Source organism: Lycorma delicatula, chromosome 2, assembly GCF_047948215.1.
Source record: "Lycorma delicatula isolate Av1 chromosome 2, ASM4794821v1, whole genome shotgun sequence".
NCBI lineage: Eukaryota > Metazoa > Arthropoda > Insecta > Hemiptera > Fulgoridae > Lycorma > Lycorma delicatula.
The window spans coordinates 223,649,423-223,672,752 of record NC_134456.1 but is presented as its reverse complement, the minus strand read 5'-3'; the positions used below and the strand labels follow the sequence as shown (position 1 = coordinate 223,672,752).

The following is a 23,330-nucleotide window of genomic DNA, read 5'->3' as shown; positions in this document are numbered from 1 at the left end:
GTAACGGAGATAGGGAACATCCTTGTCGGACTCCCTTTCTTATTAGGGCTTCTTTCTTATGTTCTTCAATTGTTATTGTTGCTGTTTGGTTCCTGTACATGTTAGCAATTGTTCTTCTATCTCTGTATTTGAACCCTAATTTTTTTAAAATGCTGAACATTTTATTCCAGTCTACGTTATCGAAAGCCTTTTCTAGGTCTATAAACGCCAAGTATGTTGGTTTGTTTTTCTTTAATCTTCCTTCTACTATTAATCTGAGGCCTAAAATTGCTTCCCTTGTCCCTATACTTTTCCTGAAACCAAATTGGTCTTCTCCTAACACTTCTTCCACTCTCCTCTCAATTGTTCTGTATAAAATTGTAGTTAAGATTTTTGATGCATGACTAGTTAAACTAATTGTTCTGTATTCTTCACATTTATCTGATTCATAAAATTAAAAATATATACGCATCTTTAAGTTTACACGTTCTAATCGGTGATATTGACCGCAATAGTAGAATATTTTATCCGCACTAACGATTTACATAAGTCTCAAATGGATGATATAACTGCAAAAAAAAAAAAAATAGTGAGTGATAGACAGCTTAATTTTTATCGTTCTTAATTATTTTTTCATCCGAATGATTTAAGAACACTGTCGGTCTATTCTTTAGAATAGTTCGTGTTTTAGATTTGACATATCTCTTCGAAGATAAATCGTATTGAGCAAAATAATAAAATACAAAATTCTTTCTATATTATGTCGTTAAACCGTAGCCGCATCTCAAAACTTTCATAATTAATAAGAAATAACTGTTGCATATTAAATAATTTAAATTACGATAAAAAATAATAAATATTCCTTACATACATTCCGATAATTAAAATAAAAATCTAATTTTATTTCGAAATAAAGTAGATCGTGGATTCAAGCGATACCACTAGATGTCGGCCTCGCTTCTGTATCTTTTTTTTTATGAATGCGCCCGGTGATAAATCAGAAAATACCTCGAGAATCACGCCAGGGAGTACTTCGGGAAACTGTACTTGTTTTTAGGTCTTAAAATGACTTATAAGTCTTATCGACAATCATTTTAAGGTCAGAAACTTTCATTAAATTAATTCCCACAGATCTCTTTTCAATTAAAACTAAAACAGCTCATTTAACTTCCTTATAAGTGAAAGATAACACCTAAAATCTTGCGTAACTGTCAACAATAACTTTGGGTAAAAGCGTAAGATTAGAATCGTTCCGACATCGAAGCTAATATTAGTGGTATTAATAATAATATAGTTTTTAAAAAGCGATTTCAAAATATTTTTACGTATAATATTCTTGAAACTGTTTGGAAGATCCATAAAATCCTATGTAAATTTGAAAAATCTAGACAAATTTATTTCCACTAGCATCAATGTTTTTTTCCTTCTTTCCCCTTGGCCGCACCCACAATTAAGTATAACACAGCCCAGGGCAGTGTCCATATACTCAAACAGGCCTCCCCGCCTACCCACAGGGTTGGTCTAGTGGTGAACGCGTCTTCCAAATCAGCTGATTTGGAAAGCCGAGAGTTCCAGCGTTCAAATCCTAGTAAAGCCAGTTATTTTTACACGGATTTGAATACCAGATAGTGGATACCGGTATTCTTTGGGGGTCGGGTTTCAATTAACCACACATCTCAGGAACAGTCGAACTGAGAATGTACAAGACTACACTTCATTTACACTCATACATATCATCCTCATTCGTCCTCTTAAGTATTATCTAAACGGTAGTTACCGGAGGCTAAACAGGAAAAAGAAAGAAAAAAAGCTAAAACAATACAACGCTCTTGTATCGGCGATTAAAAGTAGAATCCGGCTTAAAATTACGAAAAAATAATTCCTTCGAATGTAGTCTCCAGTTACGTTCGCTTGAATTTTCCGTTGAAATTATTTTGTAAGCGCACCCCGAGTGAATAAACCTCAAAAAGGTTTCGCCAATACGGGAAAGAAAGCTCGATTTGAAATTTTGACACATTTTTTCCAGTAAAGTCGTTAAAAATCTATCTTAATTTCACCGTTAAGGATTCTTTCCCAAAAAAAAAGTTTTGATGTCATACGTTACAAAAAACTGTCTCGAGCAATCTTTTGCTGCGGTGGATTTTCAAGGGATTTTCAATCCCTTGAAAATTCTAAAATTTTTTACTAAAACTTACCAAATTTTACGGTATAATTTATCTTTTATCCTGCTTAACCGTATCAAAAATACCGAAAACATTTTTATCGTAAGAGTGGGCTACATGAAAATATTGTAGCTTAAGACTTTACTATAATTTTAATCGTTAAAAAAAAAAAATTCGGTTTAAAAAATAAAAAAAAACAGTAGTATTCTGAACCGCCTAAAATTCTTTTATTTATTACTTTCACACTTAAAATAATCTATCGTAAACCGGGCGTATAATATATTTATTATTCTATTTGTATTGAAAGCGAACGAATCTTTTATAATAAACACAGTAACTGAAAAAAGAAATTTATTTTCTTTTAGAAAATATTTTCATTTTTTTAAAGTAATTTTGAGTAGCTGTGCCGCATTATTTTCGAAGACGTAACAAAAATTCCTAATTAAATTTTAAAATTGTAAATCAAAAAATTCTGTAGATTAAAAATATAGTTTACAGTACTTTCGGCACGATCTTAACGTAACAAATTCCAGGTCCCTTAATTAGATCGGTCGTTCAAACCAGAGGATGATAGATCGACAACAAGTCATAACTAGAAACTACATCGTTGGAACAATCCGTTCTCTTTTTACATTTACAACGTTTCGATGACCGTACTTAAATAATAAAGACGACTACATCAGTAACGGGCCTATATATTCTATTAGCAGATTATAAACGATGAATTTTTTTTATCGAACTTTTTAATTTAATTGAAAAACTTTTATAACCGATTAAAGATTCTAATTTTATTCGATACTTTCTACAGAACCGATTCTTTATCTTAAGAACACTGAACCGATTAAAGAGACAAAAAAAGAGATTTTCATTTTATTTTTTACGTCTTTTTGAGCTAAAGAACGAGTTTTTCTTGTAAAACAAATGCGATCTTATAGCCGAATAAATTTCAAATACGATCTAGAAGTGGAAGAAGCGACCGGCAATCCGATGTTAAAATTTTGTCCTTCGTATTACGTTTTTGTTAAAAATGTAAAAAGAGTTTCGGCTTTCTTACGAGTGAATCAGTGTCGATGAAGACTTTTCCGTATATATGTAAAATATATCCCGTGTAATTGCTACCTAACACCGAATAAAATTTTACGTTCGCCGATTTTTTAAATTTCAACATAGCGTTGTTATTATTACGTCTCGGGGTAGATAATTTACGTTGTTAGCGAGGAGATAGTGAATTTACGCGAACCCGGTTAATAGGAAACAAAGGATAACTCGTATTCAAACGGAAACTGTGCCCGAGATATACATTTAAATCGCCTTAACGAGTCAAACATATCGGTATAAAGAAATCATCGCTAGATAATTCTAACCAAAATGACCCCCTTTGACCGCTAGTATTCGCCGACGAACTTTTAGAATTCATTAAATTGTTATATCGTGAAATCATTAAGCGACTTTATTTTAGTGTTTTTAGAAAAAAATCCGGGGAATGTGAGTGAATCTTCGATCTTGAAATCTCAACGTAAGCGTTAATATTTGTCAAAACGATTTCCTTTTGGAATTGCCGAATGTCAGTATCGCGGAAACGCTTGTACCCCCTCGTGAACTCGTGACCTCGATGCCCTTTACCCGTATACTTTTTCACGCGATGTTTATATTTCTGGAGATGAATTTTTAAAGCAAAATGCAAGATTTGTTGATTTTTACCTCTTTAGATTACTTTATTTTTGGATCGCGGTGATATCACAAGCCCGTCGTGTAAATATACGGTTGCTGTCGTCGAAGAGGAAATAACGGTACGCCGGCCGCATTGTGAAGTCAGGAACGCTGCTGTTTTACGAAACGGTAATTTGTCGAATTAGTATTCGAACAGAAGGTTCGTATTTTTGAAATTTTGGAAGCTTCGAGTCGCCGCGACTCGTAACGCTAAAGTTCGGAGCTTTTCCTGCCGACATTGTTTTCACAGTATTTTAAAACTTCAAGGTATAATGTCGACTTACAGTTTATCCTTCAGGCGGCCCGCAAACCGGCATTAAAAAATCTATAGCGAATGATATCGTTATTGTAAAAAATCCTTAAGCGTGACCTCGGTGTTCGATCGAATTCGAGTCGCCTTTTTTTGTGTGTCGACTAACTTTTTCCTACCCGTTACGAATACGACTATATTTTCGATATCGTAGCGTTGAAACCGGTTTTGTCGTCTACTACAATATTATTTTTAAATATTTCGTCTTCGTCGACACGTTTTTAACACTTCTGACCGAAAGACGATGATTTTTTATATTTTGTTTTCGACTGCGGCGTGCACTATGTAGCAATTCTATGCGTAATCATCTCCCCCTAATCTTTCAGTGAGAATTTCAGCGCTTGACCCGATTAAAATTATATCCTCGTTCGTTATTTCCCGCCCGTCTAAACAGCGATTATTGCGCGCAAGTTCTTTCACTTTTGCAGCTCGGCGAGCGGACCATTATCGAACCGTTCGTATCCATTTTTTAAATCGTCTTAACCATTCAAACGCTCTGCACGGCGTAAAAAATTATAGTTGTAAATGAGAATTTACGGTTTATTATTTCTGTAATCGTTTCTCCCAATTTTCTTCAAAACGTCACACCAATAGGTCGCTTACGTTAATCGCTTTTGAAAAACGGCAAAACGACACGAATGATGACTTATTTAAACAGTCAGAGCGTTGAATCTTGACTTGCAAACTCTATTACATTTTTTTTTAGAACGCTTATTACACTCGATGAAGTCTATGACGATAATTCAAGTGGATCGCTGTTACCGGTCGAGAGCATCAGCCCCCCTCACTCGGCGGCTTTCGTTCGGAATCGGTTTCTCTTTACGATCTAATACGAAAAAAACTGAGAGTGTGAAATAATTAATCGTAAGAGTTTAACTATAATAACAACAACGCGAATACGTCAAGTAAACTATGCAAGGTTCGAAATCAAAGTTTAAACTTTTACCGACTTTTTGAAGAAAAATAAGGTATTATGTTCGGTCGCTCGGGGGGAGCGGGGGGTGAAAGTGAATTTTCTTTACGTTTTGATGTACGAGTACGAAAATACCATTCGCTTAAATTGCGGCTTCCTTATATATTTATTTATTTTATTTATACATATTTATAGGCCTACGTATAAAATTTTGTGGCTCGAAAATCTCCAAAACGACTCGATAAATTTTATTGAAATTTAGATACGCTCTAGTAGCGTATCTGAAGTTATGCGTGTGAAAATTTGATGAAAATAGGTCGAATCGTTCTTGAGTTACATTCAATTTAAGGTCGAACAAATTTGAGCGGGGCAAGCAAGTTAGACGATCGATTAGAATGAATTGTTATTTTTAATAAGATACAAAATAAAATAAAGAGAAGTCGATGTTCTCGCGCAAGGATTCTTTTTTCTGTTCCGATTCAAAAAGCTTGGACTCCTTCCGAACACGCTTGCAATTAGCACAAGTCAGACCCTCTGACCTTTGCTGACACTCGTCACGCTTGTGACCCTCGTCACCACAATGAGCACATACAGCAGGATAACTACAGAACTTAGCCCTCTGACCTCACTTGCAGCACGTGAAGCACCGCTGGACATCTAAAAACTCTGGAACGGTCTGGTTGAACCAGGATTCAAACCTAGAACAATTTTAATAAAAATTATCGATGATACCGCTAAGCCGCGGAGGTTTGCATTGTGCAGCGCTGTACTACAGATTTATTTTAAAACAGACACAGTGAAATAATTTTTAAAAGGTGATATTACGATAAAATTAGATGAACTTTTTATATTTCTAAAAATTCTTTTGATTAAAGTAATTTTTCATATCTTTCTTTTTCCTGTTTAGCCTCCAGTAACTACCGTTCAGATAATACTTCAGAGGATGAATGAGGATGATATGTATGAGTGTAAATGAAGTGTAGTCTTGTACATTCTCAGTTCGACCATTCATGAGATGTGTGGTTAATTGAAACTCAACCACCAAAGAACACCGGTATCCACGATCTAGTATTCAAATCCGTGTAAAAATAACTGGCTTTACTAGGACTTGAACGCTGTAACTCTCGACTTCCAAATCAGCTGATTTGGGAAGACGCGTTCACCACTACACTAACCCGGTGGGTAGTTTTTCATATCGCCTATGTATTAGGGCACCTTTAAGTAAACAAAGGTTTAAATGGCCAGACCCGTTCAAGTTACGTGGGATTTGAATATTTTTATGAACATTGCTGTTCAATTTTTTACTGTTATTCGTTAAAATGTGCCTACTATTATTACATTTTTTTATTTATTTTATTATCTGTAAGGATGACGAAAAATTGACTCGCTTTCATTTCTTGGTTTTCTTACAGTTTAGTTCCTTATTTGATAAAATTTTCAGATTTAGTGGCATTTGGGTCTTTCTAAACTATTAATGAAGAATGATTTTTGCTTAGGGCCTCGAACGTATAGAATTCACAAAATACATGGAATCCTTTATTTCAGAAAGCCAAGCTAAGCCAAATTTTGTTTTTGTGAAGTCTCACTATCTCTCAACGATCTATAGACTTGATACTGTAGCTTGACAGCTGCTCTTACTCGGTCTTGGGCTGATAGTTTTTTAATATTTTCAGTGCTGGAAACCAACTGCTAACTCTTTTGATATTCAGAACCGATTAAAAGTAGTTGTTGAACCTGAGTCCTGCAGCATCATAGAACAGGGTTAACAGCTTAAAGGTTATTACTAAAAACTAGTCTGTTAGATAAGCTAGTCGGTTTGATGACTATATAGTTAGATTTAGATGTAAATAGGAACCCGATTAGCCCTGTGCCCCTCACTTTGAAAAAAATGAAGCGACATAAACAAACATCTCCTTTTCAGATATTAATATAGGTAGATCGGTGGGATTCGCGATGTTCAAAAATTTTTAATTCCTCAATTATACTAAGAACAGATGCAAAGTTCTTCTATCTACACAGATCGAATCTTATAGTCTGAAAAGTCATGCGCAAAAGATCGGCACAAGTTAAACTTTACTGCGTAGAACAAAATAAAAATAATAAGTTTTGTTGATCTCACCGTCTCAAAAAGTAACTTGAAAAAGACACTTTCAAAATATGAGAAATGATGGTAGGTACTGTTATTAACAACTATTCAAACCAAACAGCCAAAACATGAACTATCAGCTTTAGAAGTTTGAACGATTTGAAAGAAATTCAATAAACACAAAAGTTCTCCTAATAAGATAAAGTTAATATTTGTCAACCGTCTTATAGAAACATACATATGCAGATTACTAACAAGTTTAACATTTTTAATGTACATGAAAAAGGACCATATCTTAACGACTGGAACACTGTGATATATAAAAACGCAGAAAAACTATGAAAAAATTTACAGACATAATTCAAATGCGACATACTTTTCAACAGCATTCTACATTTTTCTGCCTAATTAAAAAAAACAAACCGTTTACAATAACGCTAGTTGACACCGGAGATGAAAAGTTGCAAAGGCAATTGAAAATGTTTTGAAGTAATTCGTACCTGGGGCAGAAATATAAGACGTGACGCACATCTTCAGTGGCCCTAACGCTCTGAACAAGGCCTTAATTAAGCAAACCAAATCCGGCTAACCTATCTCAAAAAGCACCGCGTCTCAACTATCTGCATACTTCTCGCATCAGATGAATTTACATGCGTGTAAAGGCCATCTGACAGGGAAGGGCGGTAGGAGGGTTCACATCCTCATTAAGGATGTGGATGCACTCACCACTTAGGATGAGTTCATTACAGAGGAGTCAAAGTTATGTCCATGCGACCGGCCTACGGTGCCAAAGCAGGTGGTCACTGTGGCTGTACCACCCGTTCTTGCGGATAAATTATAGACATATCTGTATCTGAAGGGTGGCTTTTAGGGTTATGAGACTTCATCTGACAACCTGTGTTTTTACTGCTGGAAGCCAGGCCACAGGGCCAATTCATTGTACCGGACCGGATCATAATTGCCACTGTTTCACCTGCGAGCCCGGTCATCTACAGAAGGACTGCCGACAAGAGGCTTTGTATCCTTCCTGTCAGTTGCACGGACATACACCTGGGAGTAGGGGATGCAAGATTATTTCTAAGGCGAAACAATTCAGCTGTTCTAGTAAGCTAACACAATTTTGTTTAAAGGTACCACTTTTATATCGCCATGTCATGTTTGATTACTTGTCGTAAGTAAAATTGTGTAAAAGCAACTGAAATATCAAGATTTAAAAATATAAATACGCTGTACATCACTGAAATTTTCCCGATTGTGTTCAGGACATTAAGTAAATAAATAAATCTTTTATTTCTGATTAATACATAAAACATTATATAGAGTACGTCAGGAATGAATAAATATGATACTTAACGGGCGAGGAACTTACAGGAACTGTTCGAGCAATTTTCTGGATGAGTCAAGGTAAAACCTTGATCAAAGCAGTCATAAAATACATAATTATTAAATCAAAAACAGATTTGATTACAATTCATCTCGATTATTAAATATACATACACGTGATATAACATTTAAAATAAAATGCTACTAAATATTCTTGTTTTATTGTATTCTATCGAGTCGTGTGAGAACAGTTCTATTGTCTAGTTTGATAGAGGGAGATACTGTTCTAAGAAACACTACTGAAAAATCAAAGATAATATCTTAACAAAGTTACTAGTGGATTATAAATATAGTAGAAAATCAAGAGGGTAGAATTTAACGGTAAACTGCCAGTTTGAAAAATGGATAAAAGAGAGAGAAGAGTGGGAGAGTAGATAAAAAAAATTATGACCAAAGTAATGTTACGGACACGGCTACTATAAAATGTTTACAGCATGAAGCGAATTACATCCAACATTTCTAACTTTATCATTAGAGATTTAATTTCTTAAAATCATAGAAATGAAATGTTCCCCGAAACATTCCACGCGTTATGGAATCATCAGGTTGTGCGGGATAAGTTTCAGATAATTATCAATATTCTGTAACTGCACGGGTGTTTAGAATTAACATAGATTAATTGTCCTTTGATGATGCAGAAAATATACAAAAGAATACGATATTAATATAAATTAAATTCTTATAAAAAATAGTAGTTTGCCAGATAAGGACAAGGGCCAAGATGAACTGCCCCCCTTAATTAAAAAGTTAAAAATGATTAACTTAATACCATCGATAAACAAATAAAAATTAATGTACCCTTATAAAAATAACTTAAATATAATTAAAAATATTATATTTTTATAAAAAATCTAAAACAAATAAATAATAAAAAAAAACATTTTTTTAAAGTATCTATATTTGATTTTATATCTTTTTAAACTAAAATAAAAACATAATTTTTATTAATACAATGAAATATTTACTTTTAAATGATAACTATTCATTTTCTTCTAATAAAATGCTTAACATTTTGTGAAAAACACGAAATATGATAAAAATTGACAGGTCATCATTAACATTAATACAGTGAAATACTAAAATAAATGAAATAATTCGCCGTTAAATAAATAATTAATACGATGAAATATTTTATTTATTATACAATGTTGTTAAAAAGTTTTATAAAAAATATCATTGTTGACTTCACAATCCGATTTTCGTATATAAATTTGTCATTAATAAATACAAAATGTCGAAGGAAGGAAAAACAAAGAGAGATCGAAATTTTTCCACAGCACACTTTTTGTTCTCTTTTACACGTAGAATCCGTAACGTATACCAGCCTACCGTTTTACATACAATATGTATATGTTGTGCGCCGGTTTACGATCGAAAATCCTCTAGAATGTCTTAACATCACTCCCGAGTACAAAATAAAATTCATTTCGCGCTAGAAATTCTACGAATAATTTTTGAACAACAGCAATAAATTAAATTAATTAAAATTTTTAATAATTTTTTTATTACAAGTTTTCCTATGTCGCAAGGAGACCCCGACGGGTTAAATCCTACAGGACAATTTATAGAGGGGCAGTCAACTGCCACGGCATTCTGGATGTGCTGCTTAACGGCGGTTCTGCTTGCCCAGGGGACGCTTAAATAGAATAAGGGAGAAAAAAGGAAATTTTGATATTGTGAAGCCGGTCTTTTCCATTTATATTTATGTTTTATTTACTTTGTAAATTTTAATATCGGAGCCCTTTACACCCTATAAGTATTTTCAATGTTTGTGTTTAAATATTCTGTCTTATTTATTTTAGTGTTTTCAAATAAAATGTAAGGGCCCTTTACACCCTTACATATGACGAACCTGGTGGTGATTTAATACCTATTTTAAAGAATGTGACGAGGGCTCATTAGCCCTTGTCACCGTAGAAGTCGATGCCCGCGTAACAAATAAAAATAAAAATAATAATATCCTTGACAAAAGGTTATATTAATATTATTTTACAATTTACATAACGATTAACATAAAACGAGTATAATTTCATAATTAAAATAATAAGGTTCAAACTGCACGATACATTTAAAAAAGAATAACGAATGTAACGGCAAATTTAAAAATAATTAAAGATGTCAATTAAGCGAGTAACAGAATCTATAACGAATAAAATATTGAAAAAATATTTTTTTTGTATAAAAACTAGTAATTAAAATTGTTCTGTCTAGCTTAAAATACAATTTAATATTACAATACAATCGCAATATTTAATTAAACAAAAGCTGTGAAAATTTTAACTTTTTTTTTTACACAATAGAATTTTTTACAGATATTACGTGTTAATCACTTTAAACGTGATATTATTATGAATTAAAATTACATAAAATTATAGTCAGTAATAACTTATAACCGTGACTTCAATTTGTTCAAGCATTTCATTATAAATAAAAATAAGCTATATTAATTTATAATTTATACCTGACGGTAAGACGGCTGTCAACAACTATAGAAGTATTTCATTGTTGCCGGTGACATAAAATACTGTGAAAATGTTATGGAATAGATTAGAACTCCAAATAGATCACATATAAAAGGGTGTCAAGGAGGATTTAAAAAAGGACGATCATATTCAGAACAAAGTCTGAAATCGATTCTAAAATATTACGTATCCAGAAACAAACCTATCTTAATATCTTTCACAAAATTTCAAAAAGCGTATGATTTTGTAGACAGAGAGACGTTTTTAAAATTTTGAGAGAATACAGGCTGACCAGAAAAATTTGAAACTCATTAAACTCGCTCCCGCAAACGCATTCTGTAAATTTAAATTTACGGAAAAACTTTCCTAGTCAAAAAAGGGTTGAGACGCGATGATGAACTATCACCGATCCTATTTAAATTGATTTTGAACAAAATAAAGAAAATCTTTTGTGAGATGAATGATTTGGGTGCAAAGATCAGATACAAAAACCGAAACGTCAAAATAAGATGCCCGTTTTTTGCTGACCACCTCTCTTTAAGCTGAATTGAAGGAAGACACAGTAGCGCAACCAGTAAAGGTTACAGGACGCCAAAAAGAAGGCCTAAAGATATCATTTATTAAAACGGAAGTAACGAAGAATATCTAATCGTTCACACAAAAGAGAACACGTATCAAAATATTATTTTAACTTTTCCATAATGCTAAATAATAAATACAGAGTATTACATAACTTAATTGTTTACCGCGTTAAATAATTGTGATATTATAGTAACATTTTACATTTTCGAATAATCATTTCATTTTGTCTATACTTTTAAAATATTTACGATAATATATTTAAAATGGTATTTTTTATTTAATAAATAAGTTTTACAACAATATGAGGAATTTCTAACGCTTTAATCGATCAGAATCGCACTGTGAAATAATTTCAATGATTTCTCAAGAAAATGAGGTTATGAATACAAAAAGCAATCAAATGTATTTAACTAACTAGATTTCCAAAATGTTAACGAATATTGAAATCGTTTAATACCCACAGGAACTCATTATACCGGTATTTATAAAACAACAAAATTTCACATCGTATTCAAATATCAACCGATGAACCGAGAGCTAAAACTTAAATTTATCCGAACAAAACCTATTCGTATTCGATTTATTCAATAATAAAAAGATTACTTATTTAAAGACATTCTGGCGGTGTTTAAAATCTGTATACATAGTCATGTATCATAAATATACGTAATTCAAAGCGGTATTTATGATAAAATAAAAATACTTACACAAATGAGTTATGAGGAGGGCTTCTAACAAATAAATTATTATCCACATCTCTTTATGGAATATTCTTTTACCTTGAAATTATAATCACAACTCTTCTTCGTACAAGCTTATCTTCCTTTCTCTCTCTCTCTCTTTCTCACTCTCTCTCTCTCTGTGTGTGTGTGTGTGTGTGCGTGCGCGCTAATGGTTGATAAATTCATTTATATAATGGTATCTGACATGACACGACTCACAAGTCGCTTCTGAAAACAACGCAGCCAACTTAAGAATAACAAGTTCTCATGCTAGGCTTATAAGGAAAAGTGAAGACTGGAAATAAATGGTTTCACTTCCCCTTATTTACCGAACCGACTATACGATTGCAAGTCGACATAAGAAGCCCACCAATAAGCAGATAATATTCATCCGTGTAAAAGCTTCATATAGTGAACATTATTACTTTCAGAGAAAACAGTTCTGACCGTTACATTTAGTATCTGAGGTATTTTAGATGTATTGAAACTAAAGTAAAATCTGGGGCAGATATAACAGCAAATTAATGTGGCCGTTGTAAAACAAGGCGATGTAATATTGCTGTTTTAAACCGATTTTACCTATTTATTTAAAAAATGCTCGCCAGACTGGGATATATTGTTAATGGAACTCGACAACAGAATAATGCCGGTCACTTTTGAGGAGTCATCGGACGATAAAATGTAACCGATTCAGCAAAATAACATCCGAGTGTTAATATTTTATATTCATAGAAATACACATTTTTGTAATTTTTTGCCGAGCGCAGTTAGTGAATAAATACTGAAGTAAAAAAAATAAATAAATAAATAAACATCCATAGTTGTAATGCTGTTTAAATTTTTTCACTCCCCTTTCACTAGTTTTTTTTTTTTTTTTTCACTAGTATTGCATACTAATACACTCTCTCTCGCCCCTAGATTATTCTCTCTATCTCTCTTTCTTACACAGACAAGCACGATTTGTAGTATCAGATAATAAAAAAAACTATTAGATAATTTAAGTAAAAATTTAAAAAAAATAAAATTTATTTATAATCTGTACTTAATAATTTATATTCATACGAACAAAGACCACGCTTTACTCCTAAAAAAAATGAATATACGATTACGTTACCGCTCGGATCACCGTGCTACAAAAAATTAAACGATACAATTACTATAACACTTAGTTATTTTACTAATCCGGTTCTCAATTACCCGGACTTCCGTGTTTAATTTATCCGTAAAATATGCATAGTTTTATTGTGCAATTCAATTGTTATATGAATTAATTATGAATAAAAGCTAAACAAAAATTCCCTTCGTTGTAAAACGGAACAAATAAATCTATTCTGTTTCTCCACTGTGTGTGTGTTTTTGTTTGATTGTGTGTGTGTGTGTGTGTGTGTGTGTGTGTGTGTGTGCGCGCGCGCGTGTGTGTGTGTGTGTGTGTGTGTGTGTGTGTGAGCGCGCACGCGCGTATTTGCATTGTAGAAGTGGGTTGTCGGCTAAGTTGGATAAATTTAGAAATAGTGAAATCATATCATTACATCCTTACGTATCACTCGTTAATCGTTTTTATAATCTATAATAAATTTTGTAAGTTTCTATAAGTTTTGTTCTGATTTTTTTAAATCAGAACAAAACTTTTGGCTAAATTTTTGTCGAAAAAAGTAAATAAGTCTGACCATCTAACATAAAAACCGACCGTTTTGATCTGCAGAACATATCAATGTAGGTTTCAAAGAAAAGTGAGAAAATATTTGTAAAGTATTTCATACTAAACAACAAAGGCAATTTATGTTTCTAAAATAGATAGCTAATTTATTAATCACCAAATGTAGACACAGGCAAAAGGTTTTGTTATTAACAGAAATCTAAACAAAAAAACAGAACTTTATTAGAATATTGATACCCGAAATAATTAACTTTTAAATAGAAATACGTAAATAAAACGTTTAGTATACAAAATATTCACCAAACTCCCTGTTCTAATATATCGGGACTTACTTGAAAGCAAATTATTTTAGTTACATATTTTTATAAAGTAACAGATTACTTTATAAAAATTAAGTACAGATACTTAATTTTAATTAAAATAACAAGAATAAAAATATATTTGACTAATCTAAAAAAATGACTTTTGCCAAAACAAAATGTGCAAAACGTTTAGTTCATTAAATTCCCATAAGTTAACCAATAATCACATTATTTAATTTTGTTATTACAAAAATTATTATTTGAAAGAACTTACCTAGTTTACACGTAGAATTATTTTCTAAACGGTTGTCTAGATTCACGTAAAATACAAATAATCAAAATTTGATACGATTTTTAAAACATTACAGAAAATTTTAAAACACTTACAGAAGAGAAATAAAACATTATTTACTGTATGACAACGTTATTCGTTAACAACACTTTTAATAGATTAATAAATTACCAGAAATAAAATGTAAGCTAATATTATTATTATGTAAGATTTGTTTATTTTTTCTACATCGCTGAATATAATGGAAACAGCTAATAATATAAACAAATATAGTTTTTCATCAACGAACACACATTTTGACACACTCAGTTTGATGAATTTCGACACGAGCCAAGAGAACGAGAGTCAAACGAGGGGAGAGAGTCTCTGCATTCTCCCCCTCTCTTAATATACGGAGAATCTTAATAGGAAGCTTATATAAGAAATAATTCTAACATTAGGTATTGACAGGTGCCATGTTGCCAATTAACCTGTCTTTTACTTCACCCTTGGCCCCTTGCCTGCCAAAATCGGCATCAGTTAATTAACTGCGTTGCGTATTTGACATTCAACATTTACATAGAATAAACCTTCGAAGCTATAAACATTAGTTGTGGAAGGGATGGGGAGAGACAGTGAATTACGTGCGTAACAGAACGAAGCTATGGATCCAGCGGCCATCTTTCCATCCAGCGGATATATATGCTTATACGTTTATTTTAGATAGATTACCCTTGTTGTTGGTCGAGGTAAGAATTTTTTATATATATTATTTTTACATATATTATTTTTTATATATTATTTTACATATATTATTTTTTATATATTATTTATTACTACTAAAAATAGAACAAATCCACCTTAAATCAGACCAGATTGTTCATGTAACCTAACACAATACTTCAATTACTGTTAATTATTAGGACCACTGGACACATCTTCTCCTGCATCATTAACATATTTAAAGAAATCCTAGTCGCTATAGACTGTAGGTGTTCAGACTCAAACATTGATTCTTCTTCATTATGCTTATAATTAAAAGAATTGCCCTTCTTACCTGTTAAAGTATTAAGTTGTTACAATTCAGTCAACAGCTGACATTTTCTTAATGATTTCTTAATATAAAAAGTAAATAAATTTGAATGTTCAGCTAGCCTATTTTATCAGCTGATATTTTATTTTAGTAATTCATTATTAATGCACTGTTTAGGCTAAATTTAGAGCTCTTACTGTCAGCATACACACTAGTATCTTTTTCATTGGAAATATTGCAACAATTCATATCAAAAACAATTGCTATACAAAGAGGGTACTTTCATTAACTTAATTTAATTGTGGAATAATTGAAGATTGATGCTGTATAATTTAACGTTTCTTCAGCTCTAAAATTGTTTAAACCGGGTAACACAATCATGTTTTTGTATTATAAGGTGGTTGAAACAACTTTTATCAAATTCCATTGGTTTCGAGATATGTCCTATTCATTAACATTAAACGGAAATTAAATTTCCAAATACCTTTTTATGATGAAATATTATTTTTGAGTTCTAATATATTTACAATAACACAAATATTAATGTAAGGTTTTTTCAATAAAAACCTTACATTAATATGTGTACATTAATATTGTATTAATATGGTGAATTCAGTATTCACAATCATTTTCAAGCAGTTATGAAGAATGATAGAAACATGAAGGAAAATAATTTTTCATTAATATTGATCTGCTTATTTATTTTCATATAGTTTTATTATTTTATGTATTAATATAATCAGACACTTTATTATTATTTTTTGCTTATTATTATTGTTGTATTTTGTGATACTGCTCTAATCTTTTAACAATTTTCACTGTCTGAGCAGTTTTTTATTATCTGTGGTTTATCACATGTATTACAAATAATACATGTGATGTAAATGTGTGTTCTATTGAACGTGTAATCATGTGTTTATAAAAAAAAATAACTTTTATGAATAAATTAAATTTATGTTATAAACTCTATATAATTCACAGCACAACAGTTTAGTTTGAGGTTCAGTAAGTTTTAAAACTAAATAAAAAGGTTTATTATTTTGTATTTTTTAATATTGTGAATCTAACAAACTGATATTTATTTACTTTCTTTAAAAAAAAAATAAATATAAATTCATAACTTTTTTTTTTGCATTAGGCTTCTTGGTGTGCCGATACTAAAACTTTGCTTCAGTTTTATTTTTTCTTTAAAATATTACTTTTTATTTAATCTTTCATTTTTTTTATTAATTAAAATTTAGTGAAAAATAATAATTTTTGTTTGTTATCGTATCAAATTTATCATACAATTTTTAATAGCTTAATTCTTCACTTTGTTTGATTGTTTTTATAGTTAATAGTTAGTATTTTTATTTGTTATAATTCTTTTAGAGGATTTCATTAGTTCTTATACAAGTAGGTTTATTAGTGAAGTTGGACATATAATATTTTTATATATAGTTAATTTAATTTTTGATTAGTTTGTTATGAGAATGATATTAATACTTTTATATAATTTCTTTTTACAGTATGATTTTTCACTATGCAGGTGTCTACTTTAGATATGTCATCTTTTAAAAAAAGTAATATTTAATAGAACAATCTATTTTTTTAGACTAGCACATTTATTAAAGTATAATACTGAAAGAAGATAATATTTTTAAATATTGATGAAAATTCAATAAATGTAGGGAGATTTTTAATTTTATTAAAAAAGATGTATAGTTAAAAATTCTTTATATTTGTTGAATTTTCATAAAATATTTCAAGATGTAGTTTTTTCAATTTAGTTTTTTTTAGTAATATAAAGCAGTCAACTAATTCCAAGACTTAAGTCTATTATAGAAAAAAATCCCACTTTAATTTGGTAGTAATATCTTTTCCCTTTTTAGTTGTATACCGTTCTTCTGGTTTGTTACTGCTACTAGATCTGGTGTACAAGAATGGTTATCTTGCAGTATGAGTTTCACCATGAAAATGAGAAAGAAAGAGGTTTTAGGACAAGAAACCAATGAGTATGAGGGATATGGAGGCTATAATCATGTTGTGGTTAAAAATTTGAAGTGTTTTGTAAGCTTCGTGTATAAGAAAATTGTCATAATGATGTACCAATCTCCTTTACTTTATAGTTAAGGTTACATTTGTCAGATGTTAGTCTTCTTAGAATGTTATGGTAGAAGACAGCATTAACAGATTGACATTAGAGATAAATTCATGGAGCAGCAGTTGTATATATTGAAAAATAAAAAAAAACAACAAAGAAGTTCTCCTTTTTTATCCCTGTTACTTTCTCACTTTTTTTAACTTGGAATTGACTGTTCTACTGTGAAACAACTGCTTAGTCTCTGGATTGTAACCATAAATCCATTTCTCATTATTAGATATGACGTCCACATGATTTTGACAAATTTAGAATTTCAACTGAATGCTCATGTTCAAAGTCGTCAGGATTTTTGGACAGTCAGTTGCCCTAACTCAGGATCTCTGGACAACTGAACCTGCTAAGATTGGCAGATGGTGATGCATGTTTAAAACAGAAATGAGTTCCTGTGCTGTTTCAAATGATGCTTTCATCTTGTTGATACCTGATTGCTTATTGAAACACCTTATCTGCTTCATTGCTATAAGCCTGCTTAGTCCTTTCGTAGATCTTCATCAAGGATTTCAATAGTGTTAATGCAAAATTAATATTACCTCTACTTTAGTGTCCACAATGAAATTACTGATATGATCAATCAAGCCTGTGGTTATAATATCTGTGAATTGCAATTCTTATAAAAGAACCACTGGTATGTACTCGTGCTGATGATAGGCTGCAAGTCTTTTTTTTTATAGAATTAGTTTTGGTATTACTTGATTTCACCTTGAGTTTCATGTTTCTTTATTAATAATTATTTTATAAACATTGATTCTGTTCTTGCATTTAAGATTTAATTTTTTGTGTTTTTTTTTTAATTTCAGTACATCAGCTATGTCTCTTCTTTATAAATGTATTAATACAGTTATTGCAGGTAAATATCATATTTTGTTGTTTTTTTTTTCACCTTTTATGTATGTAATAGAATTTCACTGATTTTTAGTGGTTTTTTTTTTGTTATCAGTGTTTCATTTTCTGTCAGCCCCTTTTATTTTCTAAGGTAATTATACACATTCTGTGATTGTGTAGATTAGAATAAACGGTTTGCTTTTGTGGTATTTCCATTTTAGTATGAAAGTTTTAAATCTTATGGTCGTTAAATGCTGGTGGTAAATGCTTATGGTGCTGCTGTTACCATATCTAACACGCTTATTTTAAAATTTTATTTTAATTTCTGTTGCACAATTAAAAAAACGATATTTTCTTTTATATATTTTTTAAGTAGTGTGTGATCTTTATCATAGATATTCATGTGATTTTACTTTGGTTTATTTAATCGTGAAGTTACGCATTTCTTCATGTGGCATCTCTGTATAATTCTCTTCCCTTTGCCTTCTTAATTCTTCCATAATTTTCATTTATTTTTTTTTATAAATTAACATATGATATCTGTCCCTTTTACCACCTACTGTTTTTAAACTATATATTCTACAACATCCACCAGAGTGCGTTCACATATTAAACCATTTATTCTCAAGTTTTTGTAATAGGGTTATTTTATAACTATCATTTTTATTTAGATTTTTGTATTGTTTTACTAACTTGTTGAAATTATACATTTGTATAAATATAATTCAATTTAAAAAAAAAAATGTATAATTGCTGAAATTCTTCATTTGTCCATATTATCTGTTAAATAAATTTCTGTATATATATTTATTGTTTTTTTTTGGTTAGATAATGATTGTTTTTGTGGATTTAAAAGATCAATAAAAATGTTGGCCCTAACTTAATTATTTTAAACATTTAAAATACAAAAATATTTATTATAATTATATTAAAAAAACTTAATTTAGTCTTATTTTACTTAAAACAAATCTAAAATCTTAAAACTGTTTTTTTAATTTTTTAATCGACTCTACTGTTTGGTGTGAAACTATACTAGGGTGTCAAAATAGATTATTTTGTTATCAGATGTGGACATTAAATTAGTAAATTTATATATAAATGTTGTAATTTTATAATTAAACTAGTTTTTAACAATTTCTGTGGATAATCTAATTATAACGCTACTTTTATTTATATAGCTAATTATTATTAGCTAGGAGGTAGTACGAGTTTTTTTTATATCTTGGGATATGTCATTGTTGTGATATTGACTTAATTTTCATATGAACTAATTTTAAAACTTTATCTATTTTCATCTTGGCTTTTTTCATATGTGTTGTTTGTAAAATGAGCTTAATGTCTTTATTCTTTTTAATTTTTTTTCGTAACATACATTTTGAATTTGTTTTTTTAGTGCATTCATTTTTAACTGGTATTTTGTTATTTTAATAATTTTTAAATAATGTTTTTAACGATTATAGTGTTTTTAGTAAATAACTATACAAGGTTTGTCAAAATAAGTAATTGGCCTGTAACTAGAAACAGATGTTATTAACATTTTTTTACAATTTTATGATTCTACATTATTTATTTAATATAAGTATTATAACTACTTTGTAATAAGTATTCTTTTTAATTACATCTTTGTTAAAATTATTCTTTTGCTACCAATGTTACAGGTAAATCTCAAAGTTGTTTTTTTTATTTTTTTTCTTTAATCATGTGTTGTGTTTAAAACATAGTATTTTTATATTTTTTTAATATATTAATTTTTTTGTTATTTGAATAGTTTTTTTTGAAGTGTTATATCTAATTAATTATTACTTTTGTTCAGTCTTTAACAATTTAATGCGTGACTTTTAAGTTGATATTATGATCTTCTCTGTGAGTTTATTTAGTTAATTACATATATAACAACCCACCAGGTTGGTCTAGTGGTGAACGTGTCTTTGCTAATCAGCTGACTTCGAAGTCGAGAGTTCCAATGTTAAAGTCCTAGTAAAGGCAGTTACTTTTATACGGATATGAATACTAGGTCACGGATATCGGTGTTCTTTGGCGGTTGGGTTTCAATTAACCACCCATCTCAGAAATGGTCAATCTGAGTTTACAAGACTACATTTCACTTACACTCGTACATATCATCCTCTGAAGTAATACCTGACAGTGATTCCCGGAGGCTAAACAGGAAAAAAATTACATATATAACAAGGCTTATGGGAGGATAGGCTTATTTTTAATGTAGTCATTTAACAATGTAAGGGATAAGTTATTTATCTTTTCATTTTGAGAGCATAATCAGTTTTATCAAAATTTTAAAAAAACCATCAGAAAGGGAAGGAATGGATTGTGTCATCTTTCTCATCTTCCGTTTCTGTCCCCTTTAAGAAGATAAACAAGTACTGTGTTGTAAAAATTCTAGGAGTTACTATGAATTACCATTCATCAGACTGCTGCTGTATTCTTTATGTTATATAAACAAATGCCATAACAGAAGTTTTCAATTTCTATAAATGTACAATTTCTATTGTATATTGCAAAGTTTACAATTTCTATTAATGTCCTAAAGAATTACAATTAGTATTTACTTTAATTTATTTCATTCATCAAATCTACGAGGTTGCTAAAAAATTTAAGTAACAAATGACTGTAGAAAAATGATTATTTATTCAATGACAAACACTATTACACTAAAACTTTCAAACTACACTGCAATTTCCAAATAACCCTACTTTCAACATAATTGCTGGCTATATGTAAACTCTTGTATGTTTCTATGAGCTTTCTTATTCCAGTAATAAAGAGTAATTTATCTCAGTCTTTGAGCCATTCTGGACCTGCTCATTATTGCCAAGCTTAATGAGACAAAAACTCTTCGAAAGGACGATACAAAAAAAAATCTGATTGTGTGAGATTGAGACTGTAACATGGATGTGGCAACACTTCCCGACCCGACTTTTGAATAGCTTATGACTCTTGTGCAGTGTGGAGGCACATGTCCTTATTGGGGGATTTCATTTTATTTTCTAGCCTCTGACAATAGTACTTGCTGTACGTACATTTTTCTTCCAAATAATAGGAATAGATGGTATCTTTTAGTCCCAAATCATTGTTAGGATCACTTTACCGGTTAATGTCTAGGTAATGAATTTTTCCTGGTGGGTATGATGTTTGAATTTTAGATCAAAATGATGAATCCAAGTTATGCGATTTAATAAAGCATTACCATCCATTAAAAATCATTGTTTAAGTTTCATACATATTTGAATTTAAGTTGACTGTTTCACAGCACCCATCTTGAATATATTTTGCAGTATTTCAGCTTATTATGGATGATGAAATAGACTGTTTGATACTTGTAATACAAATTTCAGTAATTTCCCAAATTTTTATTCATCTGTCTGTGACAAAGACCATTAATGCAATTTTGCAAAGCGTCAATAGAAACTTCCATCAGTCTTCTACTATGATGAAAATTGATTACAGTTGTTCTGCCCGATCCACTTTGAAAAATTTGCATTATTAATACACTAAATACCACAGCTGCTAGTGAATTTTGGTTGGTTTTTTACACCTTCAGAAAATAAAACCCTTATCACAGCTGCTTTTCTTTCATATTACAGATTTTGAATGGTGCCAGCATTTTGAAATAAACAAAAGAGTTGTAATGAAGGAAATTGTTTTTGGACAGTTGATATTTTCTATGTCAGGGTCATCATCAATAGTGTGGGGTTAGTTCATAAAGTCTGCCCTAATAGCTACAAAATAAAAAAATCGCACTAAAGAAATCTATGGAATATAATATTTCTGCTGACAGTTTGTATTTCTGTAAAAACCATATGCCTGCGAGCAAGTGAATAGTTGTGTTTTACATGCTCTACCCTTGTTAGAAGAAGCAGTATTTTTTTTTTACTATGTGGTAACAGGGTGTATAATTCTTAAACAGATTGTAAAGTTTTATATGATTACTGGAAACAGTACACCATACATAGGTATGATGAGGAAATCTATATTTCCTCATTTGGATGCTCAAACATTCCGTAAGGATTTTCAACCATCCAATCAATACCAGTGGAGGGTATGAATTAACGTGCTCAGATAGAAACCTGTATCTGGAGTCGAGTTCTGGACGCATCACGGGAAGGTCGCCATTAGCAGGCTGCTGAAGTGTGTTTAATTCTAGTGAGTAATTGTGATAATTGGGTGTTTTAAAATTATAAATAGTAAAATATACAGTAGAATGAATGTTTGTGTGTAAAAATTTTGAAAATCAGTCGAAAAATAATGAAGTTATTAGCGTTTAAGTGCTAAATATGGTGGCCACAAACGGTGAGGCTATTGGTGTAATTTTTTAAACAGTGTCTTTAGTTTTAAAAGTATTTGTTGTTTTTAGGGTATGAAAAACGATGTGTTTAGGAAAAAGTTTGAACGAATTCGGTTCGTTAGTTTTTAAGTTATTTGAATTTTAGTGTTACCATAGGCTACCATGTTGCGGCAATTCTTGTTGGACCAGTAAGTCAGTTATAAATTAATAATTAGGTTTACTACTAGTATTTAATTACGTAGGATAGTGAGTTTTAATATTTTAAATACTTTATATTAGAATAAATAAGTGCGTAGTGGCTATAAAAGCGTATTCGTGACGGGGTATAGGTAACCTATACCGCCATGTGGCCCGGAGTTTTATTTTATTATTGTTTTTTATACTTGGATTTCGATTAAACTGAAGGTGTGAACAGTAAATTTATAGTTATATGTATATTAGTGATTTAAGTTTTAAGGCCGTGGGACCAATATTAGATTAATAATTAGAG

At 30.7% G+C, this 23,330-nt stretch overlaps 1 protein-coding gene and 1 long non-coding RNA gene across 4 annotated transcripts in view; one reads left to right on the top strand and one right to left on the bottom strand.

The window, feature by feature from the left end:
- Nucleotides 1-14,688, bottom strand: part of LOC142319689 (uncharacterized) — a 52,968-nt gene extending 38,280 nt beyond the window's left edge. Inside the window, exon 1 of the long non-coding RNA XR_012755256.1 lies at nt 14,543-14,688. This is a non-coding gene — a long non-coding RNA (uncharacterized LOC142319689). The remainder of the gene's footprint in view (nt 1-14,542) is intronic.
- A 437-nt stretch (nt 14,689-15,125) lies between these two features.
- The window catches only part of LOC142319688 (endochitinase-like), a 32,492-nt gene continuing 24,287 nt past the window's right edge, over nt 15,126-23,330 (top strand). Inside the window, exons 1-3 of one of the 3 annotated variants that reach the window (XR_012755255.1) lie at nt 15,148-15,288; nt 18,513-18,562; nt 22,140-23,028. The gene's annotated coding sequence lies outside the window, so the exon portion shown is untranslated. Of the gene's footprint in view, nt 15,289-18,512; nt 18,563-22,139; nt 23,029-23,330 lie in introns of all 3 variants that reach the window. The other 2 variants (XR_012755254.1, XM_075357245.1) reach the window with 2 other exon arrangements.